Raw genomic sequence first — 8,628 nt, forward strand, 5'->3', positions numbered from 1 at the left:
AAGAAGGTGCATACTAGATTTTAATCCTAGAGGTAACCTAGTGACCTACAATTAGGCCAGGAACGCTAATCAAACCCATGTTACTGATCTAAATTAAAACCAGGTAGACTCTCAGAAATTTACTACAATTAAGTCTTCCTGAAAACAAGTACCATTGATGACAAATATTGTATTTTTTATGAATATATGTTTCAAGATACATTTTCCTAGAAAGGAAAGAAGCTGATCTTGGATCTAGGGTGTCTTAATCATTTCCCAAGATTCTGGGCTCCAAGCTATGCTTTAGAAGCTGCTTTAAAAAATTTTTTTTAAATGTTTACTTGACTTCTACGTGATTGTTTAAGTTGTAATAAATTTAAGGCAAACACTTAGAATAAAAATATTTTCTATGGTTTAAGCCATTTTGTTCAGATTGAGATGTTATTTTCTTAATTATTTTTCTAGAGGCAATTGTAATTCCTTTTTAAAAATCTCAGTATTCACATATATTTAAACAATAGTATTAAGGTCAATAATGCAAATTAGAAATCGTGTTTTAAGTAGCAAGTTGTTTTGTAGATTTTTATGATGCCTTGTAAAAGTTGCTCATTTTTTGCCCCCACAGCTTTCCTGGGCACATAGGCATGTTTTTATCTTCAGAAGGGAAACTGAGCTGAGAGGCAAAGGATCATGATTTGCAGTGACTGGTAACCCAGCAAATGTAATGCATGTAGGATAATCACAGTCTGCAATGTGCCTACCACAGGTCAGTGATTTCTTCCAGTATAGACTCAAATTACAATGGGCAGAGCAACAGAGTACTGACCTCTCTCTTTCCAAGGCCACAACTGATGGGTTTATTCTACCCTATTTCGATTAGTAAATTACCCTGTTAAAATTTTTTTTTCTCTTGTTAAATTGTTACTTTGCTAGTTGAAGAGTCTAGCTCTAGCCTGACAGTACTAATACTTTTTTTTTTTTTTTAGCCTCCAGAGTAACTAGTACTATAGGACAAGCCTGGCTAATTTTTGAAATTTTTTTGTAGACAGGGGTCCTGCTGTGTTGCCCAAGCTGGTCTCAAACTCCTGGCCTTCCAAAGTGCTGGGATTACAGGTGTGAGTCACCTCTCCTGGCCTGTACTAATACTTCTTTAGAGGTAGTTTTTGCTGTTCTGACTGAAAAGGGTCAGAGTTGCAAGGGCTAGATTTGTACTCCACCTAACTAAGGTGGAATACATAGTAGGGTCTGCAGGTTCTGACAGCTGCCCTGTGGTATGAGGATAGCTGGGCCGCTAGGTCCCTGAAGTGGATCCTCAGAGGACATAGGATCACTGATATTTGAAGATAATATTCTTCTACCTAAGTTTGATGTGAGTAGAATATAACACTGGAGTCTCAGCTACCTGAGGATGCCACATTGGAACTGCTTTTTCCATAAGACCTTTGCCCCAGAAATTTTCCTGGTAGTTTAATCCTTACAAACAATAACTCATCCTACTTTTTGCCACAAGCAAAAAACAAACAAAAAACAATTACCTGTTGAGTCTGAAAGTTGTTTTAAATATACAGTACTATGCCTTACAGGCTGACATTCAAAATATGATTCACAAAGAACTGCATCCTAGATGCTGGCAATTTATGTTCCCCTGAGCAAAAACACAAACACTTTCATTCTTTTTCATTAATTATCTTCTTCTCATCCTTGTTTTGTTGAGCTAGGTAGGGAAAACTACAACCTTCCCCCCCACACACACACACAACCATCATTGAGTTAGCTTTGATTCTCACCCCTCTGGCTAGAGAGTGCTTTGTTTCCTCCCTCCTCTGAAACCTGCTACAGCTACACTTCCCACTGTCACAGGTGTCTTTGCTCCCTCCAGCCAGGGTTCTGACCTTCTTTGACAGAAGAGCCCTGAAGGTGGAAGAGGCTTAGCTCTCCTTCCATGCAGTGCTTGGAAAGTTACTTCTTTTCCACTCATAAACATGGCTCTGCTCCCTTTTGTTTAAGAAAAAGAAAACTCCGCTGAACACTTCCAAGCTCTTTGCTGCTCACTCTTCAGCACAGGATCTGTTTCATATTTCCTTCATACTTCTCACATTCTGCCATCATGCCGTCTGGAAGAACTGTGTCCTTGATGCAGAGCTGGCCAATTCTAACTATTCTTTTTGGATACTCGGCTTCATTCCCTACAGATTTTCACTATTATTGTTAGGCATCTTTTTAACTGTTACTATGTTTCCCGAATTAGGGGCTCTAGGTGTTCCACTGATTGGACATGGTGTAAGAGGGACCTTCTTCCTCAGTTCTTGCATCATATATAGCCCCTCCTTTTTTCCATCCATCCCGACGATCCCTCAGAGATCAGGTCCTTGTTTTCATTATCTTTCAATTATATGGCCAAGCTGCTTGAGACATTGAGCAATCACAAAATTTCGTGAATGATCGATCTGATCCCATGGACTCCACCTGTGCATAATGCTGGCTTCCCTGGTGGGACACGGCACATATTCCTCCCCTCCCCTTTTCCCCTCTCCTTCCTAATCCTCTTTTCCTTTCGTTGACTTACCCCAACGCCACAATTTATTACCACTTTCTTTTTTTGTCTCAGTTTGCACTTACAGGCCCTGATCAACTCTTAAGACTGGCTACTTTTTATTGCAGACCCAGGGACCCAGAGCAGCCATGCTACAGATGCTTTCTGTCAGATTTTGGAGACGTAGCAATCTCCATGGAATTTCCCCATTTTGCTTCCCACAGAAATCCTTTTATTTCCATTTTATGCCTAATGAGACACCTTCTATGTAAGTTTGGGCTACAGCTGGGAAGCAGTAAGGACAACTGGTCATGGGAAGCAACAGATCATCCCGGGAAATTTCTATCCATCCCTTTGGTGTTTACTATTAATGTTAAAAGACCCTCTTTTAAGGCCTCCACCGTTCAAAACTTGTGTGTGTTCAGCAGCTCTGCATATCACTGTTACAATGGACCCAGCTAGACTGGGCCCAATTTCAGGGATACTCAGGTTCCCAGAAATGCCAAGTGCAGCCCTCTATTCCTCCTCTGGGACCTCCGGGATGCCAGGTTTCAAACTCCTGCAGGAAGTTGTTAGGGACCCCAAGGATACTTGGGTGCTGGTTGGACCAACAGATGACCAGGGATTCACTAACAAGGTCCTTGTTCCCTTTCTTACACGTTTTCGCTCCCAGAGGAATAGAGAGAAGCACTGGTGGGTAATTCTCAGTCCATTCCTATGGACTCCCCTTTAGGTTGCATCCTGAGTAACTGGGGAACCTTTTAATTGGATGGGATATAAAAGAAAAAGCTTATTTTCTTTTGTAATACCACTTTGCCACAATGTGAGTTAGGAGATGGACAGATACGGCCTGAACATGGGACTCTAAATTATAACACTATAATACAATTAGATTTGTTTTGTAAATGATAACAAAAAGTCATAAATTCCTTATGTCCAGGCTTTTATAGCTCTGTATCAGAACCCAGACCTCGGGAAAACCTGCCAGATTTTGTATATATTTGTTTCTTCCTGAGACCCAGCAAGAAGAAAAGCCCCATATTGTCAATGACCTCCCTCCTTGGGAATATCTCACCTATCAGCTAGGCTCCCAAGGCCATGGGACCAAACCCAGATCAGAGACCAAAACAGGATCTGTCTCCACCCAGAACTTAGCCCTGCGTGGCTAACCAGGAGTGGAACCTCTTATCACCCTAATCTGCCAGCCAAATTGTTTTCTCTAAGGGAAGTGACAAATAGGGATGCTGGGACCATTCAAGTGCGCATCCCTTTCTCTATGACCAACCTGGCACAATGTAAGCAAAAGTTAGGTAAATTTTCTGAAGACCCTTGCTTCTTAGAAGAATTCCAGACCTTGTCATTGTCTTTTGAATTGACCTGGGGGGATATACATGTTATTCTATCTACCTGTTGTGCCCCCAAAGAGAAACACCACATTTGTGACACATTTCAGGCCCATGCTGATGATTTAGCAGTTGGGCAGCCTGGCCAATATGCCTGGCCACTGCTGCACTGAGCAAAAACTCCCAATGAAATTATCAAAAGGGACAGGACAGGTGGACTTAAGGAGGAGGGGGGACCATGTGCTTCTTTGCTTTCGGGAAGGAATAAAGAAATGTATTATGAAACCTATAAATTATGACAAAGCCAGAGAAATAACTCCAGAACTATGGGAGAAACCAGCCCTTTTCCAGGGATGCTTGATTGATGCCATCAGAAAATATACAAATGTAGATCCATACTCCCCTGAGGGCCAAATATATATATGTGACCCATTTATAAACCAGTCAGCCCCTGATATCCACAGAAAACTACAAAAGTTGGCCATGGAACCCCAAATACCTACTCACCAGCTATTATACAAGGCCTTTGAGGTATTTAATAACAGAGATGTAACTGAAAAGGGAGAAAAAACCCAACATGAGAGGCAGTTAGATTAATGATAAGCCCACCTATTGGCTATTGCTATTAATAGCAAACTGCCATCCTCTAGAAAACTCATAATGGCCCTTAAACTGGAGAAACAGAATGCGGCCTCAAAGGATGGCTGCTTTAAGTGCAGGGAGTTGGGACACTAGAAAAAGGATTGTCCTCAAAACAAACCCCTAGGGCCCTATCCACTATGCAAACAAAAGAGACACTGGAAGAGGGACTCTCCCCTCCCAAAGGGGGGATGAGAGTCCCGGTGCCATGGTGGCAAGTTTGGACTAAAGGGGCCCAGGGACTCTAAAGGCTACCAACACTAACTTCACTGTCATTGATGAGGAGCCTTGGGTAACCATAGAGGTGGCAGGTAAGAAAATTGATTTCTTGGCTGGGCGCAGTGGCTCACGCCTGTAATCCTAGCACTCTGGGAGGCTGAGGCGGGTGGATCGCTCGAGGTCAGGAGTTCAAGACCAGCCTCAGCAAGAGCGAGACCCTGTCTCTACTAAAAATAGAAAGAAATTATCTGGCCAACTAAAATATATATATAGAAAAAATTAGCCGGGCATGGTGGCGCATGTCTGTAGTCCCAGCTACTCGGGAGGCTGAGGCAGTAGGATTGCTTAAACTCAGGAGTTTGAGGTTGCTGTGAGCTAGGCTGACGCCTCGGCACTTACTCTAGCCCGGGCAACACAGCGAGACTCTGTCTTAAAAAAAAAAAAAAAAAAATTGATTTCTTAATTGATACAGGGCCCAGTTCTCTGTCCTGACTGCTCATGCTGGACCACTGTCTGATAAGAACTGTGCTATTGCTAAGGTGGATGTAATACTCAAAATTAGGAGATTCACCCTGCCTTTAAATTGTGGAATTAGGCCGGGCACAGTGGTTTAAGCCTGTAATCCCAGCACTCTGGGAGGCTGAGGTGGGAGGACTACTTGAGGCCAGGAGTTCAGGGACCAGCCTGAGCAAGAGTGAGATCCCCTCTCCACAAAAATAGAAAAATTTGCTAGGCATGGTGGTGTGCACCTGTAGTTGTAGCTACTCAGGAGGCTGAGGCAGGAGGATCGCTTGGCAGGAATTTGAGGTTGCAGTGAGCTATGATGAAGCCACTGCACTGTAGCCCAGGCGACAGAACGAGACCTTGTCTCGGAAAAAAAAAAAAAGGGTATTATGATCTCTCATAGTTTCTTAGTGTTATCCCTGAATGTCCTACTCCATTGTTTGGACAAGATTTAATGAAAGTCCTTGGGGCAACCCTGAATTTTATAATTCCAAAATCCCAAGGGCCTGTATTATTACCTCAGGCCTCAGTCTTGGATCAAAACATCCTTGCCGTGTTCCAATTGCTAGTTGACCCACAGGTCTGGGATGAAGGGACCCCCAGGAGGACAGAAACTACTAAACCAGTTGTAGTCTCTCTGAAACTCAAGAATGCATTCCCCAATAGATGCCAATGTTCCCTCAAGCCAGAAGCTAAAGGAGGACTCCAACCTTTAATAGATAAGTTTCTACATCATGGCCTCTTGGTCCCCTGTCAGTCCCCTTGTAATACTCCCATTTTCCTTGTTCAAAAGCCAGACAGTAGTTATCATATGGTGCAAGACCTGACAGCAGTTAAGGAAGCCATGATCCTAATCAATCCCATTGTTCCTAACCCCTGTACTATACTAACCCGTATACCTGAAACACTGTATTGGATCTTCATGATATTTTTGTATCCCCTTAATGTCCCGAATCTCAATTTTTGTTCGCTTTTGAATGGACTTCTTTGAGTTCCCCCCACACCCAACAATATGCTTAGACTATACTGCCACAGGGCTTCTGGGAAAGTCCCCATCCTTTTGGTAACACCCTTGCCCAAGACATTAGGGAGTTAAGACTACCAGAAGGAGCTATTTTACAGTAGGTTGATGACATACCAATCTGCAGCCCTACTAAAGAAACTTCAGATAAGAATACCATACAAGTTCTCAACTCCTGGGGAAGAGAAGAGAGTCCCCTTGGCCAAGAGGGATATTAATCTCACGTTGCAAGATTTGTTTATAGTGTCTGGCATGTGGTAAGGGCTAAAACATGTAAAATATTACTATAATATTCAAAGTTAGAAATTGTACTCTATTGTACTCGCTTTCAAGAGGCAGTCTAAAACCTGTTTTGGAAGGTTGTACAGTATATGTCGTACAATTCCTATGAGGGGACCACCCATGCGCAGCAGTAATAGTCCACCTTTCTACGCATTATGCACAGTAAGTGACAAAAAACTCACTTTAAAAGGCCAAACAGAATAAATATCAACCTTATGGCTTTTCAATAGAAACCCTCATCTCTCTGCAGACCAAGGATTACTAAGATAATATTTGAACGAGGAAGAGATAATTCTAGCATTAAAAGCACTTTCAAAAAATGGCGGGACTACACCTAGGTTTACGGAAGTCGGTGGTTTAAAGAGGGAAAAAAAAAGAACCTTGACCCCGACGTGATTCGAACACGCAGCCTTCTGATCTGGAGTCAGACGCGCTACCGTTGCGCCACGAGGTCCTGCTGGGCTGTGGCTCGTGCCGTTTCTTAGGACTCGGATAACATGGCATTTCTTCGAGGTGCACGCCGCCCTTTCTTCCTCTTACCCTCTTCCCCTCCATCAGTATCTGTCGGAGCTGGAGACTGTTCTTTCAGTGCCCAAACTTTCCTGACAGCCGACCCCCTGCCAAGGTCGGAACGTAAGGAGCTGAGGCGCGACAATGGGCTTTCCCATTTAGTAGGGTCCCCAGGGTCAAAGGAAATGGGTCCTTCCTGTCTAGCAAGCGATTTCCGTTCTTACCCGCCCCGCCCCCGCCCCGTTAGGCGCGGAGACTCCGCCTTCTCTCTCCCCTCCCCCCACGGGTTCTGCGCTCTGAGTTCTTGACCTCGAGTTATCGGGCCGGGCGCCACTGCGCACGCGCAGGCCTTTGCCAGATGGCGGCTGGGAGCAAGTGTAGAGCTTCTCAGGTCGTTTTCTTTTTCCCTTCCCTCCTCTTCTGCCAACAAAATAAAGCACTTTCTGTTAGGGCTGGCTTTCATTTCATAGTATGCACGAAGCTTAAAAGTCACCATTTTGAAAGGACATGGTTTTGCACTTAAGAAAGAGGTCTTAGCATATTATGTTTGACAGGACCGCGGTGCAATTAAGTGCAACAGAGGGCAGTGGGTCAATAAAAGGATGCTACCTCCCCGTCGGGGAATTGAACCCCGGTCTCCCGCGTGACAGGCGGGGATACTAACCACTATACTAACGAGGAGCCGTCGTGCTCATCTTTCATGGATATTGCTTCAAGGATACTGAGGTCCCTCTCGGGCTCGTCTGCTTTCCCGCTGCTGAAGTGTACAAACTCCACTCTTGGAACCGCTGCTTGGCTTGTTATCCTCTCTGGGCGCCTTGGACTCTTTTTGTTGGTGGAGAGAAAAGGTTTAGAATAAATGAAGGAAATACACTTTAAATTTAACGTTGATAAATTGGGTGAAAATAGTTTCCCAGGGCTCTTTACGCTTTCCAAATGATTTAGGTCTCTGGCGTGAATTTTTTTTTGTTTGTTTGTTTTTGTTTTTAAATCGTGAATGAATATGTGAGTTGCAGCAGAACTTTACCCTCATAAATGTATATTTTCATCCTGAACTTGAAGTTCAAGGATTCATCTGGTTGCCAGATGTCTGGGACAGTAGGGGTTGTCCCACAGTCTCGTGCCTGTTCAAACAATTCCTAAGCTTTCATAACACAAAAGCGCTCACGCATTTGACCAGCTGTGGTCAAATGAAGTTTTATCACCTGACTTTTCCTGCGTTGCTTTCCCTCCTGAGGCGTCTACAGTTTATTTGAAAGTGACAGAAATAAATAAGTACATGCTTAAATAATAATACATTTAAATAACCCAGAACAAGAACGTGCCAATAATTAACCCTAGGGTTAGGAAAGTGTACTAATAGGATAGTGCGTATCATCCTAAGCCTTTTCATAAACAGAATCAAGCCTCCGGGACGGGGGAGGGGGGGAGGGGCCTGACCTGTAAATTTTGGACTTTGTCTGTAAATAGCGTATATATACCCACAGATCAACCGACAGGGTTGACAGGGTTTCATTACAGAACTTAAGGAATCCCTTGTTTGTAGTGTGCTATAAATGAATGTATTTTTATAGATCATAGATCACGTGATATTTTCA

At 43.5% G+C, this 8,628-nt stretch overlaps 2 non-coding genes across 2 annotated transcripts; both read right to left on the reverse strand.

The window, feature by feature from the left end:
* Positions 1 to 6,902: 6,902 nt before the first annotated feature.
* TRNAW-CCA lies at positions 6,903 to 6,974 on the reverse strand. The gene has a single exon. It is a non-coding gene; the product is annotated as a tRNA-Trp (tRNA).
* Positions 6,975 to 7,639: 665 nt separating this feature from the next.
* TRNAD-GUC lies at positions 7,640 to 7,711 on the reverse strand. The gene has a single exon. It is a non-coding gene; the product is annotated as a tRNA-Asp (tRNA).
* Between the last annotated feature and the right edge of the window lie 917 nt (positions 7,712 to 8,628).

Source organism: Lemur catta, chromosome 6 (assembly GCF_020740605.2).
Source record: "Lemur catta isolate mLemCat1 chromosome 6, mLemCat1.pri, whole genome shotgun sequence".
Lineage (NCBI taxonomy): Eukaryota > Metazoa > Chordata > Mammalia > Primates > Lemuridae > Lemur > Lemur catta.